The 13,617-nt window shown below is 49.5% G+C and overlaps 1 protein-coding gene across 3 annotated transcripts in view; it reads right to left on the bottom strand.

Annotated features, from left to right (window-relative positions):
* Positions 1-13,617, bottom strand: part of SETD2 (SET domain containing 2, histone lysine methyltransferase) — a 1,164,442-nt gene that overhangs the window by 303,136 nt on the left and 847,689 nt on the right. The window lies entirely within an intron of this gene.

A 13,617-nucleotide genomic window follows, 5' to 3' on the forward strand; every position in this document is an offset into this window, starting at 1 on the left:
CTGAGCCCCCACAGCGCCGCCTGCAGAGGGAATCCCGAGGCTTCCCCTGACCGCGACTCTTTGAACCCAAAGTCCCGACGCCTGGGAGAGACCCTGCACCCGCAGCCCCCAGGACCTGAAGGACCGGACTTTCACTGGAGAAGTGACCCCCAGGAGTCCCTCTCCCTTGCCCAAGTGGAGGTTTCCCCGAGGAATCCCCCCCTTGCCTGCCTGCAGCGCTGAAGAGATCCCGAGATCTCTCATAGACTAACATTGAAAACCCGACGCTTGTTTCTACACTGCACCCGGCCGCCCCCGCGCTGCTGAGGGTGAAATCTCGGTGTGGACTTGTGTCCCCCCCGGTGCCCTACAAAACCCCCCTGGTCTGCCCTCCGAAGACGCGGGTACTTACCTGCAAGCAGACCGGAACCGGGGCACCCCCTTCTCTCCATTCTAGCCTATGTGTTTTGGGCACCACTTGGAACTCTGCACCTGACCGGCCCTGAGCTGCTGGTGTGGTGACTTTGGGGTTGCTCTGAACCCCCAATGGTGGGCTACCTTGGACCAAGAACTGAACCCTGTAAGTGTCCTACTTACCTGGTAAAACTAACAAAAACTTACCTCCCCCAGGAACTGTGAAAATTGCACTAAGTGTCCACTTTTAAAACAGCTATTTGTCAATAACTTGAAAAGTATACATGCAATTTTTATGATTTGAAGTTCCTAAAGTACTTACCTGCAATACCTTTCGAACAAGATATTACATGTTAAATTTGAACCTGTGGTTCTTAAAATAAACTAAGAAAAGATATTTTTCTATAACAAAAACCTATTGGCTGGATTTGTCTCTGAGTGTGTGTATCTCATTTATTGTCTATGTGTATGTACAACAAATGCTTAACACTACTCCTTGGATAAGCCTACTGCTCGACCACACTACCACAAAATAGAGCATTGGTATTATCTATTTTTACCACTATTTTACCTCTAAGGGGAACCCTTGGACTCTGTGCATGCTATTCCTTACTTTGAAATAGCACATACAGAGCCAACTTCCTACATTGGTGGATCAGCGGTGGGGTACAAGACTTTGCATTTGCTGGACTACTCAGCCAATACCTGATCACACGACAAATTCCAAAATTGTCATTAGAAATTGATTTTTGCAATTTGAAAAGTTTTCTAAATTCTTAAAAGTCCTGCTAGGGCCTTGTGTGTTAAGTCCCTGTTTAGCATTTCTTTTAGAGTTTAAAAGTTTGTAAAAGTTTGAATTAGATTCTAGAACCAGTTGTAGATTCTTAAAAAGTATTCCAACTTTTAGAAGCAAAATGTCTAGCACAGATGTGACTGTGGTGGAACTCGACACCACACCTTACCTCCATCTTAAGATGAGGGAGCTAAGGTCACTCTGTAAAATAAAGAAAATAACAATGGGCCCCAAACCTACCAAAATACAGCTCCAGGAGCTTTTGGCAGAGTTTGAAAAGGCCAACCCCTCTGAGGGTGGCAACTCAGAGGAAGAGGATAGTGACTTGGAGGACAATTCCCCCCTACCAGTCCTATCTAGGGAGAACAGGGTCCCTCAAACCCTGACTCCAAAAATAATAGTCAGAGATGCTGGTTCCCTCACAGGAGAGACCAACACCTCTGAAATCACTGAGGATAGCCCCAGTGAAGAGGACATCCAGTTAGCCAGGATGGCCAAAAGATTGGCTTTGGAAAGACAGATCCTAGCCATAGAGAGGGAAAGACAAGAGATGGGCCTAGGACCCATCAATGGTGGCAGCAACATAAATAGGGTCAGAGATTCTCCTGACATGTTGAAAATCCCTAAAGGGATTGTAACTAAATATGAAGATGGTGATGACATCACCAAATGGTTCACAGCTTTTGAGAGGGCTTGTGTAACCAGAAAAGTGAACAGATCTCACTGGGGTGCTCTCCTTTGGGAAATGTTCACAGGAAAGTGTAGGGATAGACTCCTCACACTCTCTGGACAAGATGCAGAATCTTATGACCTCATGAAGGGTACCCTGATTGAGGGCTTTGGATTCTCCACTGAGGAGTACAGGATTAGGTTCAGGGGGGCTCAAAAATCCTCGAGCCAGACCTGGGTTGACTTTGTTGACTACTCAGTGAAAACACTAGATGGTTGGATTCAAGGCAGTGGTGTAAGTAATTATGATGGGCTGTACAATTTATTTGTGAAAGAACACCTGTTAAGTAATTGTTTCAATGATAAACTGCATCAGCATCTGGTAGACCTAGGACCAATTTCTCCCCAAGAATTGGGAAAGAAGGCGGACCATTGGGTCAAGACAAGGGTGTCCAAGACTTCAACAGGGGGTGACCAAAAGAAAGGGGTCACAAAGACTCCCCAGGGGAAGGGTGATGAGACAACCAAAACTAAAAATAGTAAAGAGTCTTCTACAGGCCCCCAAAAACCTGCCCAGGAGGGTGGGCCCAGAGCCTCTTCACAAAACAATGGGTACAAGGGTAAAAACTTTGATCCCAAAAAGGCCTGGTGTCATAGCTGTAAACAGCATGGACACCAAACTGGAGACAAGGCCTGTCCCAAGAAAGGTTCCACTCCAAACTCCCATCCAGGTAACACTGGTATGGCTAGTCTCCAAGTGGGATCAACAGTGTGCCCAGAGCAAATCAGGGTCCACACTGAAGCTACTCTAGTTTCTGAGGGTGGGGTGGATTTAGCCACACTAGCTGTCTGGCCGCCTAACATGCAAAAATACAGACAGCAACTCTTGATTAATGGGACTAGAATAGAGGGCCTGAGGGATACAGGTGCCAGTGTCACCATGGTGACAGAGAAACTGGTTTCCCCTGGCCAATACCTGACTGGAAAAACTTACACAGTCACCAACGCTGACAATCAGAGAAAAGTACATCCCATGGCAATGGTTACTTTAGAATGGGGAGGGGTCAATGGCCTGAAACAGGTGGTGGTCTCCTCAAATATCCCAGTGGACTGTCTGCTTGGAAATGACCTGGAGTCCTCAGCATGGGCTGAGGTAGAGCTAAAAACCCATGCAGCAATGCTGGGTATCCCTGAACTGGTGTGTGTGAAAACAAGAGCACAGTGCAAGGCACAGGGTGAACAAGTAGAGCTGGAGTCTGGAAGAATGGCCCAGCCTACCAAGAGAACAGGAAAGTCAGTTGGGAAACCAACTGCAACACAGCAAAAGAAAGGGAACCTCTCTTCTCAGGAAGAAGTTCTGCCCTCTGAGGGAACTGAGCCTTTGGAGCTTGAACCTTATCAGGTTGAGCTCTTAGGCCCAGGGGGACCCTCAAGGGAGGAGCTGTGTAAGGGGCAAGAAACCTGTCCCTCTCTTGAAGGCCTTAGGCAGCAAGCTGCTGAAGAGTCCAAAGGCAAGAAAAATGGAACGCATAGGGTCTATTGGGAAGATGGACTCCTGTACACTGAGGCCAGAGACCCCAAACCTGGTGCCACTAGGAGAGTGGTAGTGCCTCAGCTGTTCAGGAAGTTCATCCTAACATTGGCCCATGACATTCCCCTTGCTGGACATTTGGGACAAACCAAGACGTGGGAGAGGTTAGTCAACCACTTCTACTGGCCCAATATGTCCAACATGGTTAAGGAGTTTTGCCTCTCCTGCCCCACCTGTCAAGCCAGTGGTAAGACAGGTGGGCATCCAAAGGCCCCCCTCATTCCACTTCCAGTGGTGGGGGTTCCCTTTGAAAGAGTGGGTGTGGACATAGTTGGTCCACTGGAACCTCCCACAGCCTCAGGAAATATGTATATCCTGGTAGTAGTGGATCATGCTACCAGGTATCCTGAAGCTATTCCCCTTAGGTCGACTACTGCCCCTGCAGTAGCCAAGGCCCTCATTGGTATCTTTACCAGAGTGGGTTTCCCTAAGGAGGTGGTGTCTGACAGAGGTACCAACTTCATGTCAGCATACCTAAAGCACATGTGGAATGAGTGTGGAGTGACTTATAAATTCACTACACCATACCATCCACAAACTAATGGCTTGGTTGAGAGATTCAACAAGACATTAAAAGGCATGATCATGGGGCTCCCAGAAAAGCTCAAAAGGAGATGGGATGTCCTCTTGCCATGTCTGCTTTTCGCTTACAGAGAGGTGCCACAGAAGGGAGTAGGATTCTCACCCTTTGAACTTCTGTTTGGTCATCCTGTAAGGGGACCACTTGCTCTTGTTAAAGAAGGCTGGGAGAGACCTCTTCATGAGCCAAAACAAGACATAGTGGACTATGTACTTGGCCTTCGCTCTAGAATGGCAGAGTACATGGAAAAGGCAACCAAAAACCTTGAGGCCAGCCAACAGCTCCAGAAGTTTTGGTATGACCAAAAGGCTGCACTGGTTGAGTTCCAACCGGGGCAGAAAGTCTGGGTTCTGGAGCCTGTGGCTCCCAGGGCACTCCAGGACAAATGGAGTGGCCCTTACCCAGTACTAGAGAGGAAGAGTCAGGTCACCTACTTGGTGGACCTGGGCACCAGCAGGAGCCCCAAGAGGGTGATCCATGTAAACCGCCTTAAGCTCTTCCACGACAGGGCTGATGTCAATCTGTTGATGGTAACAGATGAGGATCAGGAGGCAGAGAGTGAACCTCTCCCTGATCTTCTGTCATCAGACCCAAAAGATGGTACAGTAGATGGAGTGATCTACTCAGACACCCTCTCTGGCCAACAGCAAGCTGATTGTAGGAGAGTCCTACAACAGTTTCCTGAACTCTTCTCCTTAACCCCTGGTCAGACACACCTGTGTACCCATGATGTGGACACAGGAGACAGCATGCCTGTCAAGAACAAAATCTTTAGACAGTCTGACCATGTTAAGGAAAGCATCAAGGTGGAAGTCCACAAGATGCTGGAATTGGGAGTAATTGAGCGCTCTGACAGCCCCTGGGCTAGCCCAGTGGTCTTAGTCCCCAAACCTCACACCAAAGATGGAAAGAAAGAGATGAGGTTTTGTGTGGACTACAGAGGGCTCAATTCTGTCACCAAGACAGATGCCCATCCAATTCCAAGAGCTGATGAGCTCATTGATAAATTAGGTGCTGCCAAATTTCTAAGTACCTTTGACTTGACAGCAGGGTACTGGCAAATAAAAATGGCACCTGGAGCAAAAGAAAAGACAGCATTCTCCACACCTGATGGGCATTATCAGTTTACTGTTATGCCCTTTGGTTTAAAGAATGCCCCTGCCACCTTCCAAAGGTTGGTGAATCAAGTCCTTGCTGGCTTGGAGTCCTTTAGCACAGCTTATCTTGATGATATTGCTGTCTTTAGCTCCACCTGGCAGGATCACCTGGTCCACCTGAGGAAGGTTTTGAAGGCTCTGCAATCTGCAGGCCTCTCTATCAAGGCATCCAAATGCCAGATAGGGCAGGGAACTGTGGTTTACTTGGGCCACCTTGTAGGTGGAGGCCAAGTTCAGCCACTCCAACCCAAGATCCAGACTATTCTGGACTGGGTAGCTCCAAAAACCCAGACTCAAGTCAGGGCATTCCTTGGCTTGACTGGGTATTACAGGAGGTTTGTGAAGGGATATGGATCCATTGTGACAGCCCTCACTGAACTCACCTCCAAGAAAATGCCCAAGAAAGTGAACTGGACTGTGGAATGCCAACAGGCCTTTGACACCCTGAAACAGGCAATGTGCTCAGCACCAGTTCTAAAAGCTCCAGATTATTCTAAGCAGTTCATTGTGCAGACTGATGCCTCTGAACATGGGATAGGGGCAGTTTTGTCCCAAACCAATGATGATGGCCTTGACCAGCCTGTTGCTTTCATTAGCAGGAGGTTACTCCCCAGGGAGCAGCGTTGGAGTGCCATTGAGAGGGAGGCCTTTGCTGTGGTTTGGTCCCTGAAGAAGCTGAGACCATACCTCTTTGGGACTCACTTCCTAGTTCAAACTGACCACAGACCTCTCAAATGGCTGATGCAAATGAAAGGTGAAAATCCTAAACTGTTGAGGTGGTCCATCTCCCTACAGGGAATGGACTTTATAGTGGAACACAGACCTGGGACTGCCCATGCCAATGCAGATGGCCTTTCCAGGTTCTTCCACTTAGAAAATGAAGACTCTCTTGGGAAAGGTTAGTCTCATCCTCTTTCGTTTGGGGGGGGGTTGTGTAAGGAAATGCCTCCTTGGCATGGTTGCCCCCTGACTTTTTGCCTTTGCTGATGCTATGTTTACAATTGAAAGTGTGCTGAGGCCTGCTAACCAGGCCCCAGCACCAGTGTTCTTTCCCTAACCTGTACTTTTGTATCCACAATTGGCAGACCCTGGCATCCAGATAAGCCCCTTGTAACTGGTACTTCTAGTACCAAGGGCCCTGATGCCAAGGAAGGTCTCTAAGGGCTGCAGCATGTCTTATGCCACCCTGGAGACCTCTCACTCAGCACAGACACACTGCTTGCCAGCTTGTGTGTGCTAGTGAGGACAAAACGAGTAAGTCGACATGGCACTCCCCTCAGGGTGCCATGCCAGCCTCTCACTGCCTATGCAGTATAGGTAAGACACCCCTCTAGCAGGCCTTACAGCCCTAAGGCAGGGTGCACTATACCATAGGTGAGGGTACCAGTGCATGAGCATGGTACCCCTACAGTGTCTAAATAAAACCTTAGACATTGTAAGTGCAGGGTAGCCATAAGAGTATATGGTCTGGGAGTCTGTCAAACACGAACTCCACAGCACCATAATGGCTACACTGAAAACTGGGAAGTTTGGTATCAAACTTCTCAGCACAATAAATGCACACTGATGCCAGTGTACATTTTATTGTAAAATACACCACAGAGGGCACCTTAGAGGTGCCCCCTGAAACTTAACCGACTATCTGTGTAGGCTGACTAGTTTTAGCAGCCTGCCACAAGCCGAGACATGTTGCTGGCCCCATGGGGAGAGTGCCTTTGTCACTCTGAGGCCAGTAACAAAGCCTGCACTGGGTGGAGATGCTAACACCGCTCCCAGGCAGGAATTGTCACACCTGGCGGTGAGCCTCAAAGGCTCACCTCCTTTGTGCCAACCCAGCAGGACACTCCAGCTAGTGGAGTTGCCCGCCCCCTCCGGCCAGGCCCCACTTTTGGCGGCAAGGCCGGAGAAAATAATGAGAATAACAAGGAGGAGTCACTGGCCAGTCAGGACAGCCCCTAAGGTGTCCTGAGCTGAGGTGACTCTAACTTTTAGAAATCCTCCATCTTGCAGATGGAGGATTCCCCCAATAGGGTTAGGATTGTGACCCCCTCCCCTTGGGAGGAGGCACAAAGAGGGTGTACCCACCCTCAGGGCTAGTAGCCATTGGCTACTAACCCCCCAGACCTAAACACGCCCTTAAATTTAGTATTTAAGGGCTACCCTGAACCCTAGAAAATTAGATTCCTGCAACTACAAGAAGAAGGACTGCCCAGCTGAAATCCCCTGCAGCGGAAGACCAGAAGACGACAACTGCCTTGGCTCCAGAAACTCACCGGCCTGTCTCCTGCCTTCCAAAGATCCTGCTCCAGCGACGCCTTCCAAAGGGACCAGCGACCTCGACATCCTCTGAGGACTGCCCCTGCTTCGAAAAGACAAGAAACTCCCGAGGACAGCGGACCTGCTCCAAGAAAAGCTGCAACTTTGTTTCCAGCAGCTGTAAAGAACCCTGCAAACTCCCCGCAAGAAGCGTGAGACTTGCAACACTGCACCCGGCGACCCCGACTCGGCTGGTGGAGATCCGACGCCTCAGGAGGGACCCCAGGACTACTCTGATACTGTGAGTACCAAAACCTGTCCCCCCTGAGCCCCCACAGCGCCGCCTGCAGAGGGAATCCCGAGGCTTCCCCTGACCGCGACTCTTTGAACCCAAAGTCCCGACGCCTGGGAGAGACCCTGCACCCGCAGCCCCCAGGACCTGAAGGACCGGACTTTCACTGGAGAAGTGACCCCCAGGAGTCCCTCTCCCTTGCCCAAGTGGAGGTTTCCCCGAGGAATCCCCCCCTTGCCTGCCTGCAGCGCTGAAGAGATCCCGAGATCTCTCATAGACTAACATTGAAAACCCGACGCTTGTTTCTACACTGCACCCGGCCGCCCCCGCGCTGCTGAGGGTGAAATCTCGGTGTGGACTTGTGTCCCCCCCGGTGCCCTACAAAACCCCCCTGGTCTGCCCTCCGAAGACGCGGGTACTTACCTGCAAGCAGACCGGAACCGGGGCACCCCCTTCTCTCCATTCTAGCCTATGTGTTTTGGGCACCACTTGGAACTCTGCACCTGACCGGCCCTGAGCTGCTGGTGTGGTGACTTTGGGGTTGCTCTGAACCCCCAACGGTGGGCTACCTTGGACCAAGAACTGAACCCTGTAAGTGTCCTACTTACCTGGTAAAACTAACAAAAACTTACCTCCCCCAGGAACTGTGAAAATTGCACTAAGTGTCCACTTTTAAAACAGCTATTTGTCAATAACTTGAAAAGTATACATGCAATTTTTATGATTTGAAGTTCCTAAAGTACTTACCTGCAATACCTTTCGAACAAGATATTACATGTTAAATTTGAACCTGTGGTTCTTAAAATAAACTAAGAAAAGATATTTTTCTATAACAAAAACCTATTGGCTGGATTTGTCTCTGAGTGTGTGTATCTCATTTATTGTCTATGTGTATGTACAACAAATGCTTAACACTACTCCTTGGATAAGCCTACTGCTCGACCACACTACCACAAAATAGAGCATTAGTATTATCTATTTTTACCACTATTTTACCTCTAAGGGGAACCCTTGGACTCTGTGCATGCTATTCCTTACTTTGAAATAGCACATACAGAGCCAACTTCCTACATGGGGGCTTTGTCTTGGGGATAACAACCGGGGTCCCAGAATCTCTTTATACCTGGAGTAGAACTCTGTGGGGTAGGCATCTTGCCCCAGAGTTTTCCCGCTCGTTAAAGCTGAAATGGCCTCTCCTATCTCTTCTAGGGAATTGGGGTAATCTAATGCCATTCTCTCCTGGTCTGGAATTCTTGGCAAGGTCAGCTCGCCCAACAGTGGCCTATTAATTTCCACCCTAGGAGTCACAGAATATAACACCGTATAGTACTGTGCAAACTAAGCTGCTATCTCCACAAGGGTAACACAAGACTTCCCTACTACATCTGCCACTTCTGGGACTACCCACCCTCCACAGGCTTTGTGGCCAGCAGTATGGTAATTTAATATTTTTATCTCCCCAACCTTAGACCCTCGCTTGTGATGCATGCCACGGTTGCTTCGCTGTCTCTAACGAGTGTGACCTGATCTCGTCTCTCACCAGATTAAAAGTATGTGCTCCCTCCCCCTGTCCTTCTCTTGCCACACACCTCACCAGTCAAAGTGCCTTTGCCCCTAGGTGGGCAATGTGGGCTTGCTTGTCTCTCTCTTGTGCACGAAGAAGGCTCTTGGCTTGGCCTCTAACGTGGCTTTCCATGCTTCCCATAGTGCTGCACTGTATTCCCAGTTTTGCAGTAGCCAGGCATTAAGGCGGCACATAGGACACTGCGCCTGGATCGCTAACCCAGTGCTCAAGAGAATCGGGGCTTGGACTGCTACACCCCGAACCAGGATCTGAATTTGTTTTATCTTAGGGAGGTCGGCCGCTGGCATAAAGACCATATCAATACGAGCCTGGGGGAGGCCTCGATTCATCACAACATGGCTTCAAAAAAGCGCACAGCATAGAGACTGCTTTGATCTCTTCTGATTCAATTCGGAAATTGGTCGATGATGGCCAAGGGGCTATTCTAGTATTGTTGGACTTGTCAGCAGCATTTGACACGATTTCTCCTTATCTCTTGATTTCCCGCCTTAGTCAAGCGGGAATTAGAGGTAGAGCCCTTAAGCTTTTAGAATCCTTCTTGTTAAATAGGTGGATAACTGTAAGCTGTGGCAACTACCGATCTTCTCCTTTTTATTGCCATGTGGAATTCCTCAGGGCTCATCCTTAAGCCCTACCTTGTTTAACCTCTACGTTGCACCTTTGGCCGATATCATCCGATCGTTTGGGTTTATCCCAACCTCCTATGCTGATGATACTCAGCTTATTATACCGATTGCAAAACCTTGGGAGGAGGTTGCGGACCGGTTTAGCAATTGCATGCAAAGTGTTAGCAATTGAATGAAGACAAACTGGCTGAAGATGAATGCCACTAAAACGGAAATTTTGCTTTGGGTCGGCAAAAGAACTATGGAACTCACATTGGTGGCCAACAGACTGTGGGATTCCTCCAGCACCGACCACGGTCAGTAGGAACCTGGGCGTTTTCTTTGACGACCACTTGTCTTTCAGAAATCACGTAAATCATACTCTGTAGACATGCGTCTGGCTGATCAAAATGCTTCACAAAATCTTCTCTTACCTCAAACAGGAATGGAGAGTCTCTGCGGTCTTAGCTTTAGTAATGTCAAAAGTTGATTACTGTAACGCCTTACTCCTTAATGTGGATAAGACATTGATGAATAAGCTGCAAATGGTCCAAAATGCAGCAGCCAGAGCAATTTTAAATTTTCCACGGTGGAAATCAGTCAGTGGGAGTCTTAAGAAATTACACTGGCTTCCAGTGTCCCAGCGGATTATTTTTAAAGCACTTTGTTTAACCCACAAAGCAATTCATGGAATAGGTCCAAGGTATCTCACCAATAGGCTTTGCTGGTATGCCCCCAAGAGAAACCGGAGGTCTGCTAAAGCATATAGAATTCAGGTTCCTCGTACAAACAGAGCAAGATGGGGAGGACAAAGCTTTCACGGTGGCTGCTGCTAAAGGTTGGAATTCATTACCACTGAATTTCAGGCAAGAACCAGCCTATTTGAGGTTTAGGAAATTGGTCAAGACGATAGTCTGTAGTTTTCTGGTTCACTCTTTTCTTAGTAGCATCCTGGTAGGTTTGAGGAGGGGGGGATGAAGGTTGGGTTTGCTAGTCTGTTTTTCTTCCTTACCTTCTACTCTTTTTAGCGCTTCGATGCACCTGGTGAGTCGGAATGCGCTCTACAAATACCACATATATACAGCCTATGTAAGATGTGCTGCTGATGTATGTGTGTATTGTTTAGTGCAAGGGTTCTAGGTCCTCCAGATCTAAGGGTCTGCTTGTGTAACGTTGCAAGCAAGTGTAGAAAAACTGTAACTGCACCGTAACATTTGTGCATTCTAACATCCCCTTCCTGACCCCAACTCCCCCCACCCTACTCTTCCCCTGCCAACCAGAAGCATCTTTCGCCCCAGCTATCCCCAACTGCTCTGCCAACACAGTAGTAACTGCCAGTGCATGCCCCATCCACACTACTGGCGTCTCACTGTCTTTTTTCGTCTTGGTTTGCTGTGCTTCCTTTTTGCTGGATGGAGTGTTCAGTCTCTTCTTGCAATGGGTGCTGCCCAGAGGCGCCCAAGCTCGGCAAGTGGGGTGTACACCCACCCCAAGACCGTCTAATGCTGGATCACATCCTAGGTCTCTTCATCTCACCAGTGGTCTGCCCTGGGGCCCGCTTCAGCAGAGTGCAGAACCATTGAGGGTGGACGTGGTATTGCTGCCCTGTTGCAAGCGTCGCTCCTCCACCATCCAACTCCCAAGCCGCTTCTGGAGTTTCGGAAAAGTGCCCTTTGCCCACATGAAGTACCTTGAGGGGGGCAGGAAAGAGAAGCATGTAAGTGAGCTAGAGCGCCCTTAGCTTTTGTTTGACTGGTTCGTAGGAGCGCCTATGTATCTGTACATCCCTAGAGTAGTCAGGAAATATCAGGATTTTGGCATACTTGTGGCGGAGGTCCATGTTCTCCTTGGGCACCCCCTGGTGTAGTGAACTATCCATGCGGGATTGAGAGATGGGCACCTTTGGTTGTCTGTCCTTCCCCATGGTGGATCTGCCTCCCTAGCGGTCGCTTTGTTGCACCAGGGTTCCCGCTGCCCCACTACCAAGCTGCACTGCTCCAAGCTCCAATGCTGGATTTTTATCAGCTTACCTCATGACTGGTTGTATTATTAGTCCACCACACCCATTCCCTTAGGATTCTGTCTTCAGTGCAAAGTTTAGGAGACGGCAGGCCCCTGGTTAGTGGCTTCCCATTGCCAAGGGGCGTCCCCTTAGGAACTGCTTTCGGGCAAGCTCTGCGGCTCCATCCCATCCGTCAGTATACAGATACCTGTTTCTCATGCACCCCTTCTCTCACCAGGCCTTCTTCTCTTCCTTATCTCCGAGCCCCACCTGACCCGGACTCAGCCCGCTACTAGCATTCTCAGTCCGGATCTTTGGGCTTGCCCTCGCTGCTCTGTGAGTCCCCCGGTCACCACCCTCGCTGAGTGTGCAGCAATTCCCCCCCCTCGCTGTCTAGGCCTCACCCCTCTCCTTCTAGCTTTTCTTCTTCCCCTGGATCCAGAGGCCTCTCACTCGGCGGGCCCTCCAGAGTCTCATGGGGCCTCTTTATTCTGCATCGCGTTTCCCTCCTGCCATCACTAAAGCCATCTGTCCTCTTACTTGGGCCTCAGTGTGTCGCACGCACCCCCATCAGTATGTGGCTTGTTATAGGCCACGCCAGATTTCCACACAGTGCTCTCGGCTCCTTCCCCTCCATCTTTCCGCTGTCCACCTACCGGCCGGCGGGCCGCACCTCCTCTCTCTCTCTCTATCTCTCGCAGCTCTCCAGAGTTGGACAGCGAGCCGCAGGACAGGCAAAGGCCTTCGTCTTTAGTCGGAGCAGTCAGAGGCTCCCCAGCTCGCTGTCACGGGCTGCGGCTGCGACCTGCGCCCTCAGTCCGCAGGGACACCCGGAGGCTGAGTCCAGAGCTCACCGAGTGTGCCAGGCAAGCCCACCAGCCTTCCCAGGTACTCACCCAAGGCACAGCCTCTGCCATCTTGAGGTCCGCTGCGCTAGGCCATACAACTGCCACCTTTTCGGGGGACCCTGGTATCGGGGCCACCGTCTCTCACTGCTGACGCCTGTCAGACGGATGGCGACTTCAGGTCAGGGCAGCTACTTGTGCCATAAGGCTTCGGTTGGCGCGAATGACAGAGGCGTCCTGAGCACTCTCAGCGTGAGACCGCCATCTTAATGCTGCAAGCCACGCCCACTGAAGAGTAATCTTAGATTAAAAATTAGACGCTGGAGACAGAATAGACTTCTAACAGCTCAACTCAGATTTTGAGAACACTGATGGGTAGCTGATACATATGTCAGTGAGTGTGGACCTGTAGGCCAAAACAGGAAAGTGGGAGCTTAATTTTAATGTGTTAGCCTCTCCCCACGCTCAAATGAACAGCCACTCCACAACTAGGTTAAACAAGAGTAACAGTCTGTATTGTAGCCCCGTGAGGCACAAGTTTTAGTAAGTATGGCATTGGTAGTTTCAAGTCTGACATCTTTCACTCAAGTGGATCACACATTTACAATTGCATGGATTCTCTATCTTTCCAACTTAAGAACTGAAGTCATTGTCTATGAAGAGGACTCAGACCAGACAGCAAGTGTATGTTAAGAATGAAATATTTGCAGAAGGACTTGGCACTGTGGACCCCTGTGTTGCAATAATGGCTCTTGTCTTTAAAGAAAAGTGCACATTTAGGAACAATGAAAAGGTTTTGGTGGAAAAAATGGAAATCCAGCAATTACTGGCAATCTTAAGAATGTGGGA

Source organism: Pleurodeles waltl, chromosome 10 (assembly GCF_031143425.1).
Source record: "Pleurodeles waltl isolate 20211129_DDA chromosome 10, aPleWal1.hap1.20221129, whole genome shotgun sequence".
NCBI classification, from domain to species: Eukaryota; Metazoa; Chordata; class Amphibia; order Caudata; family Salamandridae; genus Pleurodeles; species Pleurodeles waltl.